Source organism: Pygocentrus nattereri, chromosome 11 (genome assembly GCF_015220715.1).
Source record: "Pygocentrus nattereri isolate fPygNat1 chromosome 11, fPygNat1.pri, whole genome shotgun sequence".
In the NCBI taxonomy this organism is placed as follows: domain Eukaryota; kingdom Metazoa; phylum Chordata; class Actinopteri; order Characiformes; family Serrasalmidae; genus Pygocentrus; species Pygocentrus nattereri.
Genome location: NC_051221.1, coordinates 42,605,868 through 42,629,631, shown reverse-complemented (window position 1 = coordinate 42,629,631; position 23,764 = coordinate 42,605,868). Strand labels below are relative to the sequence as shown.

The 23,764-nt window shown below is 40.8% G+C and overlaps 1 protein-coding gene and 1 non-coding gene across 4 annotated transcripts in view; one reads left to right on the top strand and one right to left on the bottom strand.

The window, feature by feature from the left end:
- LOC108411383 (chemokine-like protein TAFA-2) overlaps positions 1-23,764 on the top strand; it is a 69,398-nt gene that overhangs the window by 11,214 nt on the left and 34,420 nt on the right. The window lies entirely within an intron of this gene.
- Positions 19,209-19,264, bottom strand: LOC119264503. The gene has a single exon (XR_005131075.1). It is a non-coding gene; the product is annotated as a U7 small nuclear RNA (small nuclear RNA).

The following is a 23,764-nucleotide window of genomic DNA, read 5'->3' as shown; positions in this document are numbered from 1 at the left end:
TGAAAACTTCTGAAGGGAATCAAACGTGGGAACCGATAAGTGATAGTGATACTTTTTTAATCCCACAAACGGGGAAATTCCACCTCCGCATTTAACCCATCCATGAAGTGAAACACCACATACACACTAGTGAATACACACACACTAGGGGGCAGTGAGCACACTTGCCCGGCGCGGTGGGCAGCCCGATCCACGGCACCCGGGGAGCAGTTGGGGGTTAGGTGTCTTGCTCAAGGACACCTCAGTCATGGACTGTCGGCCCTGGGGATCGAACCGGCGACCTTCTGGTTACAGGGTCAGATCCCTAACCTCCAGCTCACGACTCCCCCCAAAAATTTTGTATAGGTATATTACCGTTAAATACCCTTATCACATACTTAAAACTCAGGGACAGTCGAGAAGCTGTTATTTCCCCTTAAAACCACATTACATCACAGCTTTTGGTCTTTAACACCCCTGATTGTGTTCCCTGCCTGAATGATGAAGTGAATGGTGCTGTATGTGACAGGGAGGTTGGATATGCTCCATGAGGGGTAACATAATGAGTAGCAGCGGATAGCCGGAACTTTCCTCCACTGGGCAGCCCAGCCAATTATGCCCCAACACTCGTCTTAGCCTTCACATGTGGTACACATACCACTGGCTCTGTTCCTGCTTTTGGTCTCATCCCACAGAGACTAATGAAGACCAAAACTAATCAGAGATCAGTGGCTTTGGAGCTGAACATCCATGGGAATTTGCTTTTAGACAGAGATGTTTTGACTTTTCCTATCACAATAATAATTCATTTACTAACCATTAGAAGTTGCAGTTATCATGAGTAATAAAAGCATGGTGTTATTTAATATATTAAAACAGTAATAAAATAAGAAGCAGGCTACAGCCTTGTGCAAGAAGCTTAAAAATTGTGGAATTTTTTTTTTCCTTATCAGCTCTCTCTTTTTTCCCAGGGTCTGGACATTGATAGGTAACTATAATCTTGTCTATATTATTCCCCTGTCTGTAATCTAAAGTCTTCAAAAACAATTAAACCGTCAGCCGCTGAGTTCTTGTGGACGGAAGGAAAAGGCCTTCGCTTTATTGAGCTTTATTGAGCTTTATTGAGCTTTATTGAGTTCCTGGTCAACCACAATGTGAATATCATCTCAAAACATCCCTTTTCATTCCCTTCCGGGGTGATAATGTAATCTCCTCACCCCTTTACACAATTCCATGCCATGTTAGTCCCCATCATATCCAAACTTTACACCTTTTTGGTAACCTTTAAAACCAAAAGCGTATGTTTTATTTTATTTTTATTTTAAAGGCCCACTCTGGTCTGACTCTTACCAGATTGCTCTCTCCTTACAGGGCCCTCTCTGGCAACTCTCCATATACGCACAAGAGTGAACGTCAGCTATAAGTTAAACTGTCATCTGGTGCAGCTCTCTTCTGTGAGCTCAGAAGCTCACCCTCATTGGAGAGGCCGATGCATACAGTCCGTAGTCTGCTTCCCTATATTACCTTTTAAGGAGGACGCCAAGCTCCCGAGTCAGCCAGTGTTTTTATTCAATCTTTTCCGTCAAACTCTTGAAAAAAATTGATCAGCACCAGCGTAATTTGCCAAATATGTATTAGTCTCAGATGCTTTGTTGGTACGTGGTCTTCCTCAGCATGCTGATGACTTGCCACCTTTCCACTAAACACTTTTACTAGCTTTACGTTCAACGTACACAAAGCCGCTTTAGAGGAAATGGGGTTTAAATCCAGAATCTCGGGGGAATTGAGTGGTAGAAAAACTCTGCAACACAGGCATAAGATGTCATCACCAGAACCCACCTCACCACCCCAAGCTACATCTCTCAATCCTGGGTGGTTCATCTTTATCGAGAACTGTCTTTGATGATAACTTTAGTCCTACCCACGTGACTCATCACATGTACAAATAAATAAGAAGGCAAACATAGTCAGCTGACTAACTGCTCATTACATACCAGCGTCACGTCAACGTTATATGGAAAAGAAAACTGACAGTTATTTGCTTTTACATTTATTAAGTCGTTTACGTTAAGTTTACTTACACAAGGCATTCAGAGAATGTATTCTGGCTAGTACAATAGGGGCAGTCATGGGCCGGAGGTCAGGGAACCAGCCGGTTCGATCCCCAGAACTGACAGCGCATGACCGAGGTGCCCTTGAGCAAGACACCTAACCCCCACCTGCTCCCCGGGTGCTGTGGATAGGGCTGCCCACCGCTCTGGGCAAGTGTGCTCACTGCCTCCTAGTGTGTGTGTGTGTGGGCTCACTATTGTGTATGTGGTGTTTCACTTCATGGATGGGTTAAATGCAGAGGTGAAATTTCCCCGTTTGTGGGATTAACAAGGGTCACTTAATCTTAATAGGTTAGAGTCCAAACTGCCCTTGAGCTAAGAGGCTGCCAGAAACAACAAGCAGTGCTGATACCTAGAAGAAAAGCTACAGAATAAAACCCAACATTAGTGCAATACAATGCATTTCAAGAAGTACTTAGATTAGTGTTGACTTAAGCGCTTTACAAAGAGACGAGTCTTCAGTGTGCGTCTGAAGACAGTGAGCGACTCTGCCGTTCAGACAGTCAGCGGAAGAATCATGATGCTTGTGGTTTATGCATCTTGAAGGACGTCAGATCAAGCTGAGCTGTACTCCAAGCTCAAAGGTCTCTAGGTACAGAGTGAGTTTTGACCATTGCCATCTGGTTGGGAGGAGCAGGTCCATTTCTGGCTTTGTAGACAAGCATTAGGGTTTTAAATCTGATGCAGGCAACTGGAATGTGAACGTACTGGTGTGAGAAAAAGGACAAAAACAACCCACATATTTAATGTTGTTTGCTCTACATAAACAATTAGAGACAATTAATGATACAACTGGTAACTCTAATTATCAAGAGTTACTATATCCTCTAGTCTGGAAATGATGCTCTTCTTTTAAATGATTTTCCTACATCACCTGAACGCTGTTGTTCTCAGCCTTTTCTCCTGTAAATTTACCATTTTGGAGAAAGGTCTTTTCAGTAATGTTATGCCTTGCTGTCTGTCTCCTATTCATTTGGTAGATCACCTTATAGACACCACGCCCAGATCTTTTGAAATAAGAAATGCCGTTGTTAATTAACTAGATGGTAGATGAGTGTTTATGTAATCAAGATCTTCCATACCAGGCTGCACAGAAAATGTTGTCAATATACCTTTATCAGACCTTAATATGCAGATAAAACTGGGAAGGAGAATAGAATATAATAGTCCTGCTCCATTTACTGCACATGAGAAAGTTCATTCAACATTTTCCACTTCCTTCCTACATTTTGACAGCCACGGGAGATGCACCACAGAAGTGTGGTTCTCATATTTTAACACATATTTTAATACGTTACTCAAAAATGTGACTGGGTAGATGGATTTGAGACCACATTTAAAAAAAAAAACAAGAAGAGAAAAGAAAACGAGAAGAAAAATCACACATCTCCATCAGGCATCTTAGTCAGAGCGGCGGAGCCATTAGGCACCTTTCGTTTCGGCAAGAAAACCATTGCCATTAGTTCCGCCACGCTCCGCTACATTTCCATATCCCTCCATCCTCGCGAATCTCTGTCTGCGAAAATGGGGAAAGTTGTGGATTAATTTAAACTAATCCTTCGTTTCTCTATTGGCTTTAATTACTTGCTGTGGCCTCAGACATGCAGCGCGAGCTGCAGCAGTGACTTGACTCCCTATTGAGGGATGTGATTTCTCAATGTGCAAGTGCGCTGATGTGGTGAAGACAGAAAGATTATTTATTTCTATATTTATCAGAATCATTGCATTTTTTTAAATGCCATGTTATTAAAACACGGATAACCCTGATTCAATAAAACATGAAATTACGATGAATAATTGTCAATAATTCCATCTTACAAGACAGCAGTGCGTCCTGCTATGATGTCTGGTTTGGAGACTGTGGCTCTGTCTAAAAGACAGGAGGCTGAGCTGGAGGTGGCGGAGATGAAGATGCTGAGATTTTCATTGGGAGTGACGAGGATGGACAAGATTAGAAATGAGCAGATCAGAGGGACGGTGAAGGTGGAGCAGTTTGGAGATAAAGCCAGAGAGGCCAGGTTGAGATGGTTTGGACATGTGTTGAGGAGGAATAGTGGATATATTGGGCAAAGAATGTTGGAGATGGAGCTGCCAGGCAGAAGGAGAAGAGGTAGACCTCAGAGAAGGTTTATGGATGTAGTGAAGGTGGACATGGAGATGGTTGGTGTGAAAGTAGAGGAGGCAATGGATAGGGCGAGATGGAGGCAGATGATCCGCTGTGGCCACCCCTAAAGGGAGCAGCCGAAAGAAGAAGAAGAAGAAGAAGAGTTGTCAATAATTCCATCAATGGTATGTCAATCTAAAAATCTGAAACAAATAAGTCAATAAGTCAATAACCTCCCATCTGAGGGGAGGAATCCAGTCTCTAAAGTCTGACTCGGGCAGTTTTTTGGCAAAATGCAGGTACACAGGTGTTCCCATGGCCTAAGATAATTCTGCAAGCTCTTTTTTGAAGTTGTTCCAGCTTTTTGTCTTGAGCTCTGGTAAGCAAACTTTGCCATGCATATTCCAAAACAGGCCGCAAACAGCTTCCTCACAACATCAAACTTCTTAGGAGACTGTGTGGTCCACTCGACTGTCTCAGCTCAAGTCATCCTAGTTGGTGAGCCCCAAGACTTTTATAGCCTGATCAGCTCCAAGGTGTTCTGATTGACAGAGCTTGCAGTGCAGGAGGTTGATTTAAATGCATCAAATACAGTCCATGTAGATGGAAAGTGAGAAGACTCGGAAATGTGTCTTTTTCTTTTTAATTGGACCGTCCCTGTAGACTGACTGCGCGTTCACTGAAATAGGACAGATATTAGTTTTGATACTTTGATATTAGTTTTAATGAAGACCTTTATTCAATTTACGCAGTTAAGATTTTGACCAGGTTTGTCATCTGACCAGGTGTGCTGCTGGTGGAATTTTACAAATTTCTGCTATGACTTTCCAACATATCAATAAAAAATTTAAAAAGATTAAAATTCTTGTTTCAAATGGTGTTTTACTGCTGAGATAAACAGGTTTAAATAAAATAAACGTTCTTGCCTACCTTTAACTTCTGCACAGTGCTGTAGATTACTGTGGTCCGTTTTAACGTGTGGATAGTTTTACCAACTGACTACATTTGTTTTCTTCGTCTGTTTTTCTCTCAATTTTCAGGGTGAGATTAAACTAATAAAACCACAGTGGCATTTTTAATAATCTTTATTATTAATTATTAGGTGCCAGTACTTATGGAGCTGACTGTACACAGTGGGCAGGACTGCCGCAGTCGCAGGAAGGCTCAGAGCTGCATGAGCTACATTGTATCTCATATTTCAATAGCCTTATTTCGGTAAAGTTAGTTCATTAATTAATTTTTTAAATAATCTCTATATAGTTAGTGTTTAACATTTGTATCCATTTTCTTTTTATCTGTCGTGGCAGTGAGATTTTACCTGGACATGTTCAGGAAAGTGTGCATGAATGTTGGGAATCGTTCTCTGATGAATCTTTTATTATAAAAGACTTTACCTTTAAGAAACTAGTGTGTAAATGATGGAGTTCTGAGTGTGAGGAACTGAAGTGTGGCCCACGTACAGGCCCTGCAGTTTAAGGGGTTAATATGACATGCAGGCACACAGAGTCTGCTAACGAGGAGAGAGCGTCTTTGTGGCGAGCGGAGCGTAACGGCCTCACGCGACCCGCGTGTCTAAAGGTGCCATAAATGAGCCTCCAGTGTAATCCAATCTCACAAATTAGCCTGTCGTTTAACAGGGATTAAACCCCTGCTGGAGATTGAGTATGGAATAACTTAGCTATTGCCTTAGCAACTGTTAAGAAAAAGGCACAGAGGGGAAAAAAGAAGTGCAATTCCATTTAATGCTTGTGTGCACACACCTCTGCTGAATTGCCAGTGGAGCTGGTGTAATTAGATCATTTTTTATAACCCCCCCACCCCACCCCACCCCACCCTCCTCACCTAACATTATACTAGCCTACAACCTCAGTGCTTCCGAATGAATTCACTGACATCTGCACTCTTGACTGACCTAATAAGGAACAATGCCTAGCAGACAAGGAGAAAACACTGTTTTACTTCCAATACTGACAATGAAATCTCCAGTTTTGGGCAATACTCATCTGATATTTCTTAAAAAAAACTACTAAACTTTAAAATGAGTGGTTTTAATAGTAGCACAAACAACAGCAGGCTATCATACCCAAACTACTCAAACACTCCACGACCAACAGGACGAAACACACAGCATTAACACTTCACCGAAGGCCAGAACTCGTAACACTACATGAGCCTTTCATGACAACTGACATACACCTACATCAACATCTAGAAGGGATTGTGCCGGCAAGTTTAAGTTGTCATGAAAGCTATTTTTATGTCACTTTACATCAGCAAATGTTATGACAGCTGATGCGCCTTGGAATAAGCTTTTATAATCATCTACGAATCAGTCGACCGAACTGGTACAGAATCAGAGTCATTTTAACCGACTTGGACTTTAAACGAAAATTCTTTTGCTATGACTCGGCACCTTAATTATGTTTACGTCCCATTTTGCCACTAATAAATCAGTAATAACTATTATAAAAGTACCCAAACTCCACCAGATGGTAGAGTAGAAATGTTATTATTTGATAACCTGTGAATGTCTCAGTTCCTACATCTAATCAGTGGGGAACCCTCTGGCAACTTCCAATATGATCAATTTACACTGGCAGGCGAAAGTGGTGTTAGGAGTCTTGCCCAAGGACTCTTACTGGTACAGTGTGGGTGTTTACCCAGGTGGGGGACTGAACCCCAGTCTACAGCGTAGAAGGCAGAGGTGTTACCCACTACACCAACCAACCACAAAGACATGACTGTGCTGCTTAGCTCTTATTGTGTTTGTTATATTTAAACACCACTAGTACTTCAGTAATACTCTTATTTCATTATGAAGGTTTGGTTGGAAACAAATGGGTTAAAATCTTGAAATTTTAACACCTATGAGGATGTTTAAGTCCATGGTATCTAAGTAAATACAGCCAAAGCATCTCTTCCATTGGCCACATCAGGCCTTCAGGAAATGAACTGAAGGTTTAATGTGTCCACAGTTACTACCAGCATAGTTAGAACGCAAGAAAGGAATCAATCAATTATGCTTTAACTTCCAAAGGCTGGGATCAAGTTAATGAGAAACTACTTCGCTCTCGGCCTTCGGGAAGTCACACGTCACAGACTGTGAGTATGAGTGATAACCTGAGTAAGTTTCGGTCAGTCGTTAGAAATAAAATACAATGATAGCAGCTCAGAGCCAGGACTCTTTACTGAAGGAGTCACCATAAATCTATGACATATAGTGCACAATATATGCTGCTGTCTGTTTTTACAACCGTCAATCTAGAATGCAACTGTTTATGGGCACCAACATTAGCTTAGCGCTAAAACACTCAGAAACTTCCTAAGGCCACTAGCAGAAAAGAGCAAAAATACAGTTTTGCTCCAGTGCTCACCCTTCACCTCTGCTAAAAACAGCTGTAGAAAATAATTATAGCTGATAAATTTATAAACCAATTTTTATATGGAAAAGTTGGTGTCCCAGTGAAGCTACGAGTTTTGTTGATTTTCTGAGTGAAACTACACTCACCGGCCACTTTATTAGATGTTCAGTTGCTTGTTAACACAAAGAGCTAATTAGCCAATCACACGGCTGCAACTCACTGCATTTAGGCGTGTAGAGGTGGTCAAGACGACTTGCTGAAGTGCAGACCGAGCATCAGAACGGGGAAGAAAGGGGATTTAAGGGGCTTTGAACGTGGCGTGGCTGTTGGTGCCAGACGGGCTGGTCTGAGTATTTCAGAATCTGCTGATCTGCTGGGATTTTCACGCACAACCATCTCTAGGGTTTACAGAGAACGGTCCGAAAAAGAGGAAATGTCCAGTGAGCGGTCAGTTGTGTGGACGAAAATGCCTTGTTGATGTGAGAGGTCAGAGGAGAACGGGCAGACTGGTTCCAGATGATAGAAAGGCAACAGGAACTCAAATAACCACTTGTTACAACCAATGAACACAGAACACCACCTCTGAATGCACAACACGACGAACCGTGAAGAAGATGGGCTACAGCAAAACGGGGTCCAACCTAATAAATATTGTACCTAATAAAGTGGCCAGTGAGTGTAAGTTAACATGCATTTTACAAAGAACGCACTTCTGCACATTTTAATGCAGAATTACTAATTACTGCAAATTTTATATTTATATATATATTTAATATTTTTTTCTGTATGTTCAGTAACATATTGGAGATTCAGCAAGTAAATAGAAATTAAGCAAATAAGTAGAAATGACTAAAATTGGTTGGAAAATTCTAGATTTGTGTTCTTTCTTGAGCATGTATTAACATATTTTCCCTTAGAGACTAAACAAACAAAATAATTTGGCCAGGGTGTTTAAACTTTTGCATACAGCCGAAAACTGTTATACAGCATATGAAGCCGATTCCCAGCTTAGACACTGTACAATGTTTTGACCAGCTTAATAACACAATCATTCCATCAAACCCTCACACAGCACTGGACTGCCTGATCTACCATGTGAATTTAGACCTACTGAGCGTAACTGTTCCTGCAAGAGTGTCTGCTAAGTCACACACATTCTCTAACACATTCTCAGAGACACTCTGTACCAGCCTAGAAGTGTCTTAATCAAAATTAGAATGTAATTAATAGCTAAGTTCATAAAGGATGTCAAATTAAATCAAAATCAAACAAGCCATTTGGCTTAATGTATAACCCAGAGAGGGTTTCCGTTTATGAGTGTTGGGAGTTTTGGTGGCCAACACTGGGGAGATAATTGCCTAACAGGTATATCAGTCACAGTGGTTAATTAAAAACATTGCATAATCACCCGTCACATCTGGGCCTGGCCTTGCCGGCGAATGAGAACGCTCCAACGTGGGGCCTAAAAATAGAAACCCATTTTGACACCTCACATCGCGCCTTGTCCTTGCTGTCAGAGAACAAGCATCTGCCTCCGAGCTTGGAAGACGCTTTATTCCTGCCTCCGCAGGATTGTACAGGGTGAAGCGTCAAACACTGGTTACGACTTTATTTCTGAAATTCTGAGCATTTTTGCAATTAAGAAAGACCGTTATTTGGCTGTTTTTATATATATTACAATGCATTATAAATGCTGTTGTGTGTTTCACAAGCTACAGCATTTTCTAAACATCTTCATGTTGAGTGTGTTAGAGTGTTAATGCTCAGCGTACTGCACTGTATAGAGTGTGAAACCAGTGAACTCAATCAGAAGCGTGCAGAAAGGCAATTGTGTGAATTAGTGAACATTCTGCTAAACGTGCTTTACTGCACTACTTACATTCCTGAACCAGAACATGCGTCAGGTCCTAAAAAACAAAAAGTCTTTGACCTGTCACGCTGCGGAAGCAAACCGTGTGCATGCTCAGGGCAGCCTTGATTTAAGGGGGGATGCCACACACAAAACAGCAAAAAACAACAAAAGCAGTCCCTCTTGTAAAAACACAATCTTTCCTTTCCATTGGTTTAGATCAACGTGATTTTACTTAAAATGTCTAATAATATATCTAATAATATCTTTTCATCCATATGTGAAACTGACTTTAAAACTGTTTAATCCACAGGGCAGTTTAAACGGGAGGCTTAGAACATACACACTACACTATGTCAACACAATCACTGACCATTCAGTCCTTCAAAGGTCCTTCATAATCCATCTGTTCAAGGTAATATGAGCCCTGTTTAGGAGACGTGTCGCCATCAGTGCTGAAGTTGACCCTCTTCGTGCATTTCTGCACTAATTGACTCGAAAGCATGAACCTGAAGGAAGCTATTTGACAGACGAGTGCAGAACACGGCAGGCTCATATTCAGAATGGCATTTTTTAGTAATCTGTTAATCACAGTACATCAAAGAGCGCAACTGTCTAGCACAAATCTAAGAACAACTGATCACTAAGAAAGACGATTCTTGTCCCAGAGACAAGAGAACAAAAGATCTATAGGAAGTCTTTTCAACCAATAAAGTTATGATCAGGGAGAACGGGCGGGTGGGTGGGTGCGTGGTGGTGGTTGGGGGGGGTGGTGTTTGGGGTGGTGGGGTGGAGGTTGTTGGGTGGTCCTGTAGAATTGCAAGTTTTCACGTTTCACTGTTTGTGCTATGGAGTGTTTGGTACAGCACACACATGCACTGTCAGGGTTGCCAGGTTTACAGTTTTCCTGCCAAAATGGCTTAGTTTGAAAACGGTGTTGTGGGACAAAACAGTTTAATTCCAAAATGATGTCATTTTGTAACAATTTTGGATGCAGCGCATTTTGGAGAAGAATGACCACTGATGTACGATGGAAAATACATTTAATTCTCTAACAAAGCTGGAAAAAAATCATAATCTAGCTCTGATATCTCTTCTATGTGTGGAAAACCCACTCCCAGCAACCTGTATCATGAAAAAAAAAATTAAAGTCATCTATAATACAACAAAATCTTTAAATGATAAAGTTTCAGCTTCTGGTGGGGCACTTTAAACTTGGAGTTTATAATCTTCGAGGATTATCTTAATGTTCGATTGAATTAAAGCTTAAAAGGCAAAAATGGCAACGCTGCCAGCTGCATGTCCAGAATGAGAGCTGCTAAGCCCAATTAGTGAAAGTATTACACCCAGAAGTGTTGCTAACGCCACAGTGATGGGTGTTAACATCATGCCTACTATTCTGTGGCTGGGAATTACTGTGGAGAGTTTTGTTTGTTCTTGTTTGGAGTAAATTGCTGATGATTTAGGATTCTAACAGGGAAATTCCACCTCCGCATTTAACCCATCCGTGAAGTGAAACACCACATACACACTAGTGAATACACACACACTAGGGGGCAGTGAGCACACTTGCCTGGTGCAGTGGGCAGCCCTATCCACGGCGCCCGGGGAGCAGTTGGGGGTTAGGTGTCTTGCTCAAGGACACCTCACTCATGGACTGTCGGCTCTGGGGATCAAACCGGCAACCTTCCGGTCACAGGGCCAGTTCCCTGACCTCCAGCCCACGACTGCTGAGCATTTTTTCCAAAAAAGCAGATTCTGCTTACAGTCTGAAAGGAAATGCCATTGACTCCAGTGCTAACTGATGATAGGGAATCAGAGCCCCCACTCCCTCCCTGATTGTCAGTGGAACTAACAACCCACCCTAATTTTGTATTTATTTATTTTTATTTACATATTGACCTCTATAACAGGGCTGCACAATACGGACAGAACACGATACTGGAGTTTGGTATTCCAATAGTACTCAATTAAACTTTACTTGATTATTTGGTTAAAATATATAGTTAAATATGACCTTCATTATGAAAAAGTCATAATTTTCATTATGAAAATGATTAGTTGGCAATTAGCGCGATGATTAGGTCTGTGGTTAAAACGTCAATATAAATCATGTGCTGTTATGCACAGCTTCCCCTATGATTTCATCATAACACAGACCTGAAATAGTGCATCTGTATTACTCAGCACTCACAGTTCAGTATTTTTAGTGTATGAAAAGTGTGAAATATCTCCTCTATACTGCTTCAGGGGTGCTCAGTCCTGGCCCTGGTGATCTACCACCCTGGTGAGTCCAGATCCAATTCACCTGGCTCTGATATGCAGAAACCCCTAACGCGTTCATTACCAGACTCAGGTGTGTTAGATTTGGGTCGGAGCTAAAATCTGCACAGGGGTAGATCTCCAAGACGAAGACTGAGCACCTGTGTATACATGAACAAGCTTGATAAAGCCAGTGGAAGCCCATCCTGTAGAAACTGAGTGAAGCAGAGCTTCAGTGTGAGCTGGTGGCAGATTTGACTCTGGCGAAGATCATCGTTTATTGAACTTTTATCATTATTTTGGATACCACATGGAAACCAGGCCTCATCGATTGTCAATAAGAGTATCAGAACATCATTTTGCATATGAAAAATATAAATATCCCTAATATTTAATATTTAATAGGCTATTAAAGGTGTTGTATTTGTCATATCAATAATCTCGATTTCTATATGTGGTGATTGGTGGAGCTCTCAAAGGGGTGGGATCTCAGAATACTGACATTGCGATGTGCATGACTGATATCAGTTCAAGCATAAAAGAATTGTCTATTTAATATGCGCTGAGTGCTGCAGGGGAGTTGTTTGAAAACTACTATTAGTGTTGCTGGTTAACAGTAAAGTCTTTTGTCAAGTAATTTAGTAGCTATAGTTACTTTTTTAAGACAGCTTTGTCAGACACTGCTAATGTTTTTAATCTTATTTATTACACTCACTGCATTCTAAAGCTGGGAATCAATGCTTTCAATAAAGTAAAACCCATTTGGGTGCAGATAAATGCTTCTAATAAACTAGTCCTGTATACCTTCCACAGGACTTAAATGATCTGAAAAAAGAAAGAAAGAAAGAAAGAAAGAAAGAAACAGCAACAAACACAGCTAGGTGGTAGATGCAGACCTGTAGGCTGATATATCTCTATAGCATTAAGGGTGACTAAGGTAAAGTATTAATTTCTAGGATGCCTTGTGCGTCACAAATCGAAGAAAATGACCCATTCATTCATTCATTCATTCACTCATTTTGTGTTATTATTAAAGTTTAGGGGGCCTGCAAAAATGCTTGTGGCCAGGGGTCTTGCAACACCATGAATCATCCCTGGTTATGATGTAGATTTAGTTTGGAAAATAATAACGAGGCTGTAGTGGGACGTTATTATGTAAGCTAGGCTCTGATGGATGGCATCTTGGTTTTCTTGTCCAGATTTCAGACTCTTGTTGACTCATTGGGATAAGTGGTGTGTGCGTTTTCCCATGATGGCCTTGAAGCATTATGTTTATGTATTTGTCATTTCGTTTCATTTGTTTTAATGAATATAAGCGCTGACGCACTCCGTAATAGCACTTTGTGCGCTATGTACAAGCAGCTGTGCTGCTTTCCCACGGAAAGAAAGCTCTTGGGATAAAGCTTCACTACGTGTGGCCCTTTGGGTTTTGTGAATGAAGGCTATATGAAGTTTAAACACCATTCAACTGGGTTACATTCCTTGAAGTAGACATTGTTGTGCTGTACACTCTGGGCACCCCTCGTCAAATGACGTGCTTTGTCGATTTTCTGTTGAAAATAGTTAAGACGTCCTCTCGAGAGAACACATTCTTAATGCATTTACTGTTTATTCAATGAATTCAATATGTTGGAAATAAATGATAGCCTGTGCAAAAGCTTTGGCAGTGCATATTGCGTTTTTTCAGTATGGTAAACTCAGCAAAAAACAGAAATTGCACACATAAATTTGCAGAAATATGTAATATTCAGGTTCCCTGTAGAGGATGCATTGATAATTTAACTGGGGCTGTTCAAACTTTTGCATATAACTGTAAGTTAGCCAGGTTTTGAAGAAGACCCGTGAGGTTAATTATTGTGTTAATTATATTAAGATATGAGGCACTGCACTGTAGAAGGGTTTGTTTTTTAATTTATTTAACACATGTTCTACTAAGATTTTGGCAGTATCCCCAGATACAATGCCAGTTCTCGTTTATGTCCAAAAGATGTGGGTTATTAAATAATTTGCATTCAATAATTCCTTCAATATAATGAAGATGTTTCATAATCAAGTCTCAGTGAATTCCTGCATCTGAACATGCCTGCAGTTCATGACAGTGTGGAAAACCACAATAAAACTGTTTATCAATCAATCGATCAATCAATCAATCAACCTTTATTTTGACTCGGAAGTACATTGAGGGCAACCCTCATTTTCAATGTAGCCGAGCGTTTACAAAACAGGGATTGACATGACAAAGAAAATAATAACTACATTTAATCATTTTAAATTAAAAGAAAGTTTAAAATAACAGTGAATAAAAGATAAAAGTAGATAAAAAATAGAACTTGAGGTTTAAATGGTAAGAAATTAAGATCAAAAATAGATAAGAAATTAGTAAGGTAATAGTACAATATCACAAATTTAAAAAAGTAATGATAAAAAAACAAAATAAAAAATAAAATGAGAGGAAATAAATAAATAAATAAAAAGAGATAAAGAACTAAGGAGAACTAACACAAAAATAAAAGTTACGAATAAATATTTATAACTTTTATAAGCTCAGTATTGTATATGCTCTGCGGAAAGAAGGAATGAAAATAGGTTTTGTTGAATATGAGTGTAATAACTTATGTACACAAAGAGGCACATTTCTATCAAATAAAGCAAGATGTCAATCATCTTAGCAGATTATAAAATGGATTGCCTCAAACAATCCAGGCCATACAGTCTCACGGACATCTAAATCACTTTTGTTTGGCAGAAAAGTTTTACAGCATGTAAAGAACGAATGCACTGTGGCTCAATGGACCAAACTCAGTATGCAATGTTGACAGTGTCTTGGCAGCAACTATAATGTCTATATCTTTTCAGAGGCTTGAACAGCGGCCTTGAATAGCGTGATGGACAAAAGTAAAGCCAGAGTGCTGATTGCATTTCTGTGCTTTTGAGCTCATTTGTCTTAGTAGGTATGCTGCAGTAGTCAAATCCCAATCCCCAGCACTTCAAAGAATGACCAGACTTTGAGCTTGGGGAAATGTTGTGCTCATAAACACAGATAGAATACTTGATGACCAAAGAAGAAACCCAGGTTTTAAAGCCAGTTCTGTGAGTCTGAGCCAAACAGAGAGCAAAGTACTCTCTGCTTGCAGAGTTGTATCCAAACTAGGGGAATATCATCAGGAATCCATGGCATTTCCGGAACATTTCTGTTTGCCAAAGGGTATGAAAGCAGTGATTTTCAAAAATGCTCATTTTTTCCCATAGAGAAAAACACATAGACCCGGAGTTCCTTATACGGGCGTGTTGGACAGAGTCTGTAAGCGCCCAAGTGTTTTACAGTGGCTTTGAATGTGTCTCAGCTCATCAACCTTTAGAACTAAAATGATCAATTCTGTAATGACGGTTTAATATTAATAGAAAACATAGAAAATGGAATATTCCCTTATTTAAAAGAAGTCAGAGAGCTTGCAAATCTCTGAAATATTCATGTATTTTGACCTGACAAGGAATAAGAGATCATAATCATCATAAACAGCATGATCTGCGAACTGAGGGTAGACCCAAAGAGTCTGGCTGTTGAGCTTAAAGGTGCTCAAATTGAGACATACAATGCTTTTCTGAGCCATATTCATAATTGATGCGGCCGTCGCAAAAAGAGCAATTAAAACCAGATCAAAAATAGGCCGCCCGTATTACGAGCCCGGATTGGAGAGGATAGGAACATAAAAGCGAGAAGAAAGTGAGGGAATCAGATTGATTGGTGTGAATGAGGTGAACAGCTAATGGTGCCGGGCGGAATTTTAGGGACATTGATTGAAACATCACACTGGTATTAGGTGCAACAAGAGAGGGAGAGAAAGAAGAGGGGAAAAAAGCAAGGGAAAGGAGAATGCTTTGATCAAAAGAAAAGTTACGGAAGGCTTGAAAGCTTCCCATCTCAAGTGGCTGAGATGTTAAAAACAGTGACAGATCATCATTATGGAGCGTGATTATAGCTGAAATTTCTGCTACCAGGTCGCAGAACGATGAGGTATGAATGAAGCGCTTCACTCTTAATGGTCCTTCTTAACTCTGCTAATGCAGCACTGCGGAGGCTTCTGTCCTCCAAGGTCACCTCTGCAAGTCTTTGGCATGCACTGAAAAAACAAACATGTTTTATCCATTTTCAACTACCAGGTGACAGAAGTACACACACACACACACACACACACACACACACACACACACACACACACACACATTTTCTAAGCCGCTTCTCCATCAGGGTCGCGGAGGGGTGCTGGAGCCTGTCCCAGTGGTCATTGGCCGGAAGGCAGGATACACCCTGGACAGGTTGCCAGTCCATCGCAGGGCAGACACACACACACACGGTCAATGTAACATGTCCAATTGGCCTGACTGCATGTCTTTGGACTGTGGGAGGAAACCGGAGAACCCAGAGGAAACCCACTCAGTCACGAGGAGAACATGCAAACTCCACACAGAGAGGACCCTGGTCACCCGGCCGGGGGACTGAACCCAGACCCTCCATGCTGTGAGGCGACAGCGCTACCCACTGCGCCACCATGCCACCCCGCCACCCCGACAGAAGTACAGTTGTACACAAAACTTTGGGCTCTGCTGGACAAATGACCTGTTTTGTTGTGTGAAAAGTGCACAACCTCCACAGTAAACTCCACTGTTGTAAATCTTAATGCACAATAACTGCAAATCTGCTGAATATAACATGTTTGGGAAAAAATGGGTGCAAAAGTTATGGTGTAGTTTATATCTTATGGTTTATTTATTATTATATTCAGCAAATAAAAAAAAATTGTGCATGGAAATGTGCCATAATTAAGCTCCATGTAGTGTTACAATATTTTGACTTAGAAAATCAATAAAACATTGGTCATTTGACCAAAGCTCAGATTACACTTTAATGACTATTTACTGTTACTTGAGACTAAACAATTTGGTTAGCATAGTCTACAAAAAGACTTCTTATTTTCAGCCCCATTTAAATGTTGTCTGACTTAAAATAGGACGTCAGGCCACAGCTTGTCAGCGCTAGGACAGCTAAGGTATGTTCTGTGGAGCTTCAGTGCATTTACAAGCTTAGCTTTTATTTATATACGTACCAAAGTCTGAGTAAATGATTAAATCAACACTCCTGTCCTGATAGACCTTCATCAGCTGCAGATAAAGCTCTGTCCTTTCCACTGTTCACAAGTGAAGCCTGAGGCTTTACCCGCTGTCACTCTGCTCTGAGGGATGCAGCAGCTCCAGGGCTATAGAGACAGCAGGTACGTGTTACAAGACTCCCTCACCTGTGCCCAGTCGTATCACTTGCCAGCTTTTTGCCCGCCGCATCCGCAGAGCCTGTCCAGTGCAGTCAAGGTGACTCTGTCCACGTGCCTGAATGTACAGCAGCTGCTTAATGTGAACATACCTTATTAAAGTTTGCTGAAGTTAACGGCATAGCTGTTAGATATTACAGGTCTGAGAAGTCATTCTCCTCAGTGATTGCACCGAGCATTAGTCTTTACGCTGTTATGCTTTCCAGACTCAGCGCTGGAGACTGTGGGGGTTGTGTGAAGATTCATAGTACGCACCTATATTACTCTGCACCTCGACAGCACTGCACTTTGTTGGTTCTTAATGGTTTTGTGTTCAGAGTTGCCAGATTGATTAAATAGTTTCCAAGCAAATAATTGTACAGAACCCATTTAAATGCATCGATCAGATAATCCATCAATCAGTCTTTATTTAAACATTGAGTACATGGAGGGTGTCCCTCATTTAACAGTGTAGTCAAATGAAAAGGATAAGTATGTATCTGGGCGGCAGGGTGGCGCTGTCGCCTCACAGCGAGGAGGGCCTGGGATCGATTCCCCGGCCGGGTGACCGGGATCCTCTCTGTGTGGAGTCTGCATGTTCTCCCCGTGTCTGCGTGGGTTCCTCCGGGTTCTCCGGTTTCCTCCCACAGTCCAAAGACATGCAGTCAGGCCAATTGGACGTGCTAAACTGCCCCTGGGTGTGAGTGACTGTCTGTCTGCCCTGTGATGGACTGGCGACCTGTCCAGGGTGTATCCTGCCTTCCGCCCGAAGACTGCTGGGATAGGCTCCAGCACCCCCCCGCGACCCTGATGGAGAAGCGGCTTAGAAGATGGATGGATGGAAGTATGAATCTGATAATTAAAGCGTTGCACTGAAATAAAAAGAGGAAACACAGAGGCATATTAAAGCAATAAGAAAGACAAAATGAAGTTGAAGCAGTTTAATTGAGAAATATTATGGAATCAAAACAAAGACAAACATTATTAAATAAGATATTAAAATGAACAATAACATGAAATAATACAAGAAAATAAAACTGCGAAGATAACGATCGGTAACATCAACAAACTCGTCCCTGTCACACTCATTTCCGTCCGATACGTTTTGCCTTGTGTACGTTTCAGCCATGGAAGGCTTTCTGAAGTATGAGGTTGTTGAAGAGTCAAATGTGAATAACGTTGTCTAAGTAAACAAACAGTGAAAGATGTCGAATGAAAATAAATCTAATGTTTAACTTCAACACTATTATATACCAACACCTACTCCTCAAACTGTGGGCTACACTGTTAAAGCAGCATAACTACCACCTTTGACAAACCTTGTGGGTTTCTGGCATGGTGTATTTTAATGAGGTTGCCAGTGTTTGGTCGGTCCAGGGTGCAGCATGGTCAGCTTGCCTGCATTAACATTCGTACTTTAACAGCCTCGTAATTCAGAGGATCAGGTGACGTTCAGGGGAAAGATGTGTGTACAGCAGAACTTATGGGGTTGGAACATTTTTCTTTGCCCCAGGAACTGCCAGTGGTCATTTCTGAAAATGTTATTAATTTAAATGGTGATGATTTAAATGATGTGATATTTCATGGAAGATGTTCTATATAAAGCAGAAAAGCCAAGTTTAACATATCACCTGGTCTGTAAAGTGTCATCAGAAATAAGACAGTATGCTTTTGCGAGTATTTTTGATGGTTTGCACTTTTGAGTTGCTTTTTTTTATGAACATTTCAGCTGTCTGATTTTAATTTATGTCTTCATTGGAGCAAGAGTGTTGAGATTTGGCAGTGTTTATAGAGAAGTGTTGCAATGGTTGTTGGGTTTATGTTAACCTGTAAATGTTAAGTGGTACTTTTTTAATCCCACAAACGGGGAAATTCCACCTCCGTTCCATTTAACCCATCCATGAAGTGAAACACCACATACACACTAGTGACCACACACACTAGTGACCACACACACACACACTAGGGGGCAATGAGCACACTTGCCTGGAGCGGTGGGCAGCCCTATCCACAGCACCCGGGGAGCAGTTGGGGGTCAGGTGTTTTGCTCAAGGACACCTCAGTCATGGACTGTCGGCTCTGGGGGTCGAACCGGCGACCTTCCGGTCACAGGGCCAGTTCCCTGACCTCCAGCCCACGACTGCCCTTTTCTGTAAGCTAAGTGAAACGAACTTCCTACAGCGAATAATAGCTCAAAGAATCGATTCTACATTAAATCTATCATTAAACTGCTGAATTGGGGGCTTCTTCTTTAGAAGAAACCTGCTGGACAAATTCTAAGAAAGCAGATTTTCCAGATGTGTGAAGAATCATGCTATTGTTTTGTTTTGGCAAAGTCTGTGCTCTTATAGTGGTGACGTGCCCAACACCGTGCTTAGAATGATGCTGCCATGGTGTTACATTGGCCTCGTGTAACCAGCTGTAACATCATAAAAATTGCACTGACCACTCAAAAAAGGTAGGAGTCCACCAAATGTTTGTGCCCAGTGGCCACAAAAGTGATGTTCCAGGCCTGCCTTTATTTTGTGGTTTGGCTGTAATGACACAACCGTTACTGAGACACTCCGAAGTGCAGACTCACATCCACGTGTACAAGTTGAAAAGGATGAAGGGATAAGTATAATCTGATCATCTAGTCGACCTGAAGTAGGACTCAGGCCTCTGTGGCTAACTTTAGTGGAGCACCATTGTAATGAATGGTTTTCTCTAGTTCTTTCTTTAAGTCTATCATTATGTAACTGTTCTTATATAAGGCAAACATTTGAGTCAGAAGCTTTGCACATGATGTCAAGGTATTTTTTTTAATATTTCGAGTGCAATCTGAATGGATCGACCTGGTTATGCTATCAACTTTGAAAATATGTATCACACTGAACTGCATAAATAAAAGAAGATAAGCAATTTATGCGAAACAACTTTTTGAGCTCTGCTATGTTGCTTCAGATGAATTACAGCATTCAGCTGCCAGACCTCTCCCTTCTCCCTTTTCTTTTTTGGCTTTTCCGTGGGTCTTCGCAGTTGCCTGAGCACTAACCCATGCGAGCATCAGCTCCAGAAGCGAGGTGGAAGCTCTGTCAGGTTGTCAGAGGTTCAGCTTGAGTCAGCTTTCCGAGCACTGACGAGCACACTTTTAATCAGCCTTGCAGGGCTTGGATCTTTTTCTTTCTTGATACAGGCGAGGCTTGGACACTCAGGGAAAGAAGGAAGTAATAGCCAAGCAAAAGAACCACAGTGCTCTCCAAAAGTACTCAGACAGTGGAGTCAGAAAACTTAGAAGTCATTCATGGAAGTCATTTACAGCCTTGAATCCAGTTCCCAATAATGGAGATCTACCACCTTGCAGGATTTAGATCCACAATGCATCAGATCCAGGCAATGAAGGCATTCAGAAGTATCTGAATGAGCAAGGACCAGGACTGGGCATCACCAGCAGGACTCCAAAAACTACGTGGCACAGTGTAAACCTGTCAATATGAAAACAGGCCAGACTGTAAAAAGGCAGACCAAATTCAGCCAAAGTTGGCAAATGAGGACGTTTGATTTGGCCTGAAAGAAATCTCCCCCCCCTCTGTTTCGATATATGAGAGAACATATTTTTATACACACCTACCGTCAATGCTACTCATTGTTTTGCTTTTTGACCCCTCTGCCCACCACAAACATTCCCCTTTGGCTCCCCAAAAAACAAAAAAATGACCCACCCCTGGGCTAGACAATACAGCGAGGAGCCTGTGGAATTTTATGGACATATCAATGGATAAATCTTATAAAATCTTATGATAATCCATTAGATCATAGACCATAAAACCTGCAAAACATGGTGTGGGTAGAAGGGCTTAGGCATGTACAGCAATCCCACTCGTGGTTATTGGAGGTCAAAGGAAAAGTTCACAGAACAATTGCATTCATTTTTCTCAAATTTGATTGAACAAGACATTTTTACTCAATAAAGGTTTCTTTCATATTGCAATGGAGCTAAACAAGGATAAGTGAGTTTGAGTGCCATAGACTTCCATTGCTTCCATTGTTAGCTAGTGTGTGTGTGTGTGTGTGTGTGTGTGTGTGTGTGTGTGTGTGTGTGTGTGTGTCTGTTTGACACTTGACAATTCATAGTTATACAAAACAATGATATAATTATACTGTCTTTCATATTCATATTTCAGTACTGGTCAATGCCTATGTTGGTACCATGGGTGACAGATAACAAGGGGGTAGAGCTGGAATGATACAGACATAGTGCAGTGACTCCGTTAGTCCCAAATGTTCCAGAGTATACACACTCTGCTCTGTGTTCAGGTTTGTTCCCTAGCTTGTGGTTTTTCCTCTGTTTTGCTGCTCATTTGCAGTTTGTCTTATGGATACAAAACCTTGCAGAGCCCCTTAATGAATTAATTTGCTTAATTTCCAGGCAACATAATCATTATAGTCATTAAGTACAAGTTATTCATTAATTTATGCAAATAGCAGGAGAAAAAAAAAATTACAAACCACATTTACAATGAAGAGAAAAGTCAAAGAACAATAAGTGAGAAGCAGGCGTCTCAAAAATGATAAGATTTTATACGATTTAGAGAAAATGGGACATTGGCACAAGTCCTGTCAGATGAACAGAAAAAAACGGCCAACTTCTAAGATTGATCTTTGGAGGTGTGAAAAATATTCCTGCAGATTTCTTAGGAAAACTGAAAGGAAGTCTCCTGAAAAGAATGGAAGCTGTGATGAGAGCAAAGAGGCATTGCATTTAGTTGTCGAGGCTTCTGTGTAATTGAACATGTAATATAAGTTAATTATATACAGCATAATATATTTTCTGTTTTTTTTTCCCAAATAATTTGTCCTTGACTGGAATTTAAACTCTGGAATGGTCACCTTTGCACAAAACTGTATCCCAGGTTTACTTGACTCAGTCAACTTGCATGATGTTTGCAAATACCAGCGCTGCAGTAATATCTGAATAAAACATAACCTTTGTCACAGTTTTGTCACTCGCTCAGATATCCTCATTTATGCCGGATGAACACTGTTCATTGCCCCAGTGGCCGTCTCGCAAATCCGAGAGTTCTCTGTGTTTCTCTAGTGCACCTTTTGATCCGTCCACCGAGGACTTTTATTGCAAAGCTGCTGCGTTAAGCCTGCCGCCACAGCTGATGTGCATAGGCACCAAGGTCATACCGAGCCGTTTGAAACTGTGCTCATTGGCCTGTGGCTATTCAATTTGTTGTGGAGCGAGGGAGGTGATGAAAAGGAAACAGCTCGTAGGGTAAGAAACTCTGGAGTTTAGAGAGAGTAGCCTAGACATTTTCTCCTTCACTCACTGTTCTCAGCTGGAGCAATCAGTCTCGGGTTAAAAGTGGCGAGCAAGTAAACACAAATGGAAGACCCAACTATATAACGTGTGCAGAGATGCAGTCTAATTCCCTCCAGTCTGCCAGATATTTCTCACATTGGATACATAATGAAGACGAATGGGATCATCCAGCACAAGCTAAATGAGAAAACCACAGTTGGTGCTTTAGAAAGCTTTGGTAACAGGATGTTTTATGTAAGATAACAAGATATAAGTCTTAAACTACACCCCACTTTAATTATTCATTGTGATGTCTGTGTATAGTTATTATTTTTTACACTTTTATACGTGATATTCTTCATTCTATGCTCTCAGCAATCAAGAGTATAAATTATGCACGTTTCCTTCGGGTTTGCAGTGCAACAAAAAAAAGGCCATGCATTAAACATGAAGTATTAAATTAAAATAGACAAATACAAATGCTTCATTTTTTTAATATTCTTAATGAGTTTTTTCCTTTTCTCCTTTCCTCATGTTCTAAGATTGAGTACTGTCATTTGAATGTACAAGGGCACTGGCTATGATCGTGTGACAAAAGAATAATTCAAAACAATCTTTATTGCTGCAAATGAAAAAGAAATGCGGTTATGAGCGCTACTCTGTCGTGCACCGCAAACCTATTCTTGCTGCATATACATTAACAAAGAAAGCTGGGCTTTGTGGAGGCTTTACTCCTGAATAATGAGAAACTGGCCTTAAACTAAACACGAACAGTGTTTTTCAAAGACGTTGCTGTTTTTACTGTCGGATGTTATTATTTAACTTATTTCACAGACAGGATAATGAGTTTTACTGTGAGTTTTACTAGATACTATCTCAAAATCAGAATCGCTTTATTTTACCAGGAGTGTCACACAAGGAATTGGTCAGTGTTTATGTGAAATGTAAAATACTAAACAGACTGGACAAGCAAACAGACTAAGAAATATTCTTATAATAGTAATAGAGTAGAACAAGTAAAGCCCCAGTGTGAAAGGAGCTAAAGAGATCTTTAGATCTAAAGAAATCTATGCATATGCACATCTGTGTATATATATATATATATATATATATATATATATATATATATATATATATATATATATATATATATATATATAATGACTATATACAAAATAATACAGAATAATATTAACATTTATAAGATAAACATTTGTATAGTTGTGGGAATCAGCAGTTATCAGCAATTCCAGTTATACTGTAACACAGTACGCATTTAACCCATCCGTGAAGTGAAACACCACATACACACTAGTGAATACACACACACTAGGGGGCAGTGAGCGCACTTGCCCGGAGCGGTGGGCAGCCCTATCCACGGCACCCGGGGAGCAATTGGGGGTCAGGTGTCTTGCTCAAGGACACCTCAGTCATGGAATCTCAGCACTGGGGATCGAACCGGCAACCTTCCGGTTAGAGGGCTGGTTCCTAACCTCCAGCTCACGAC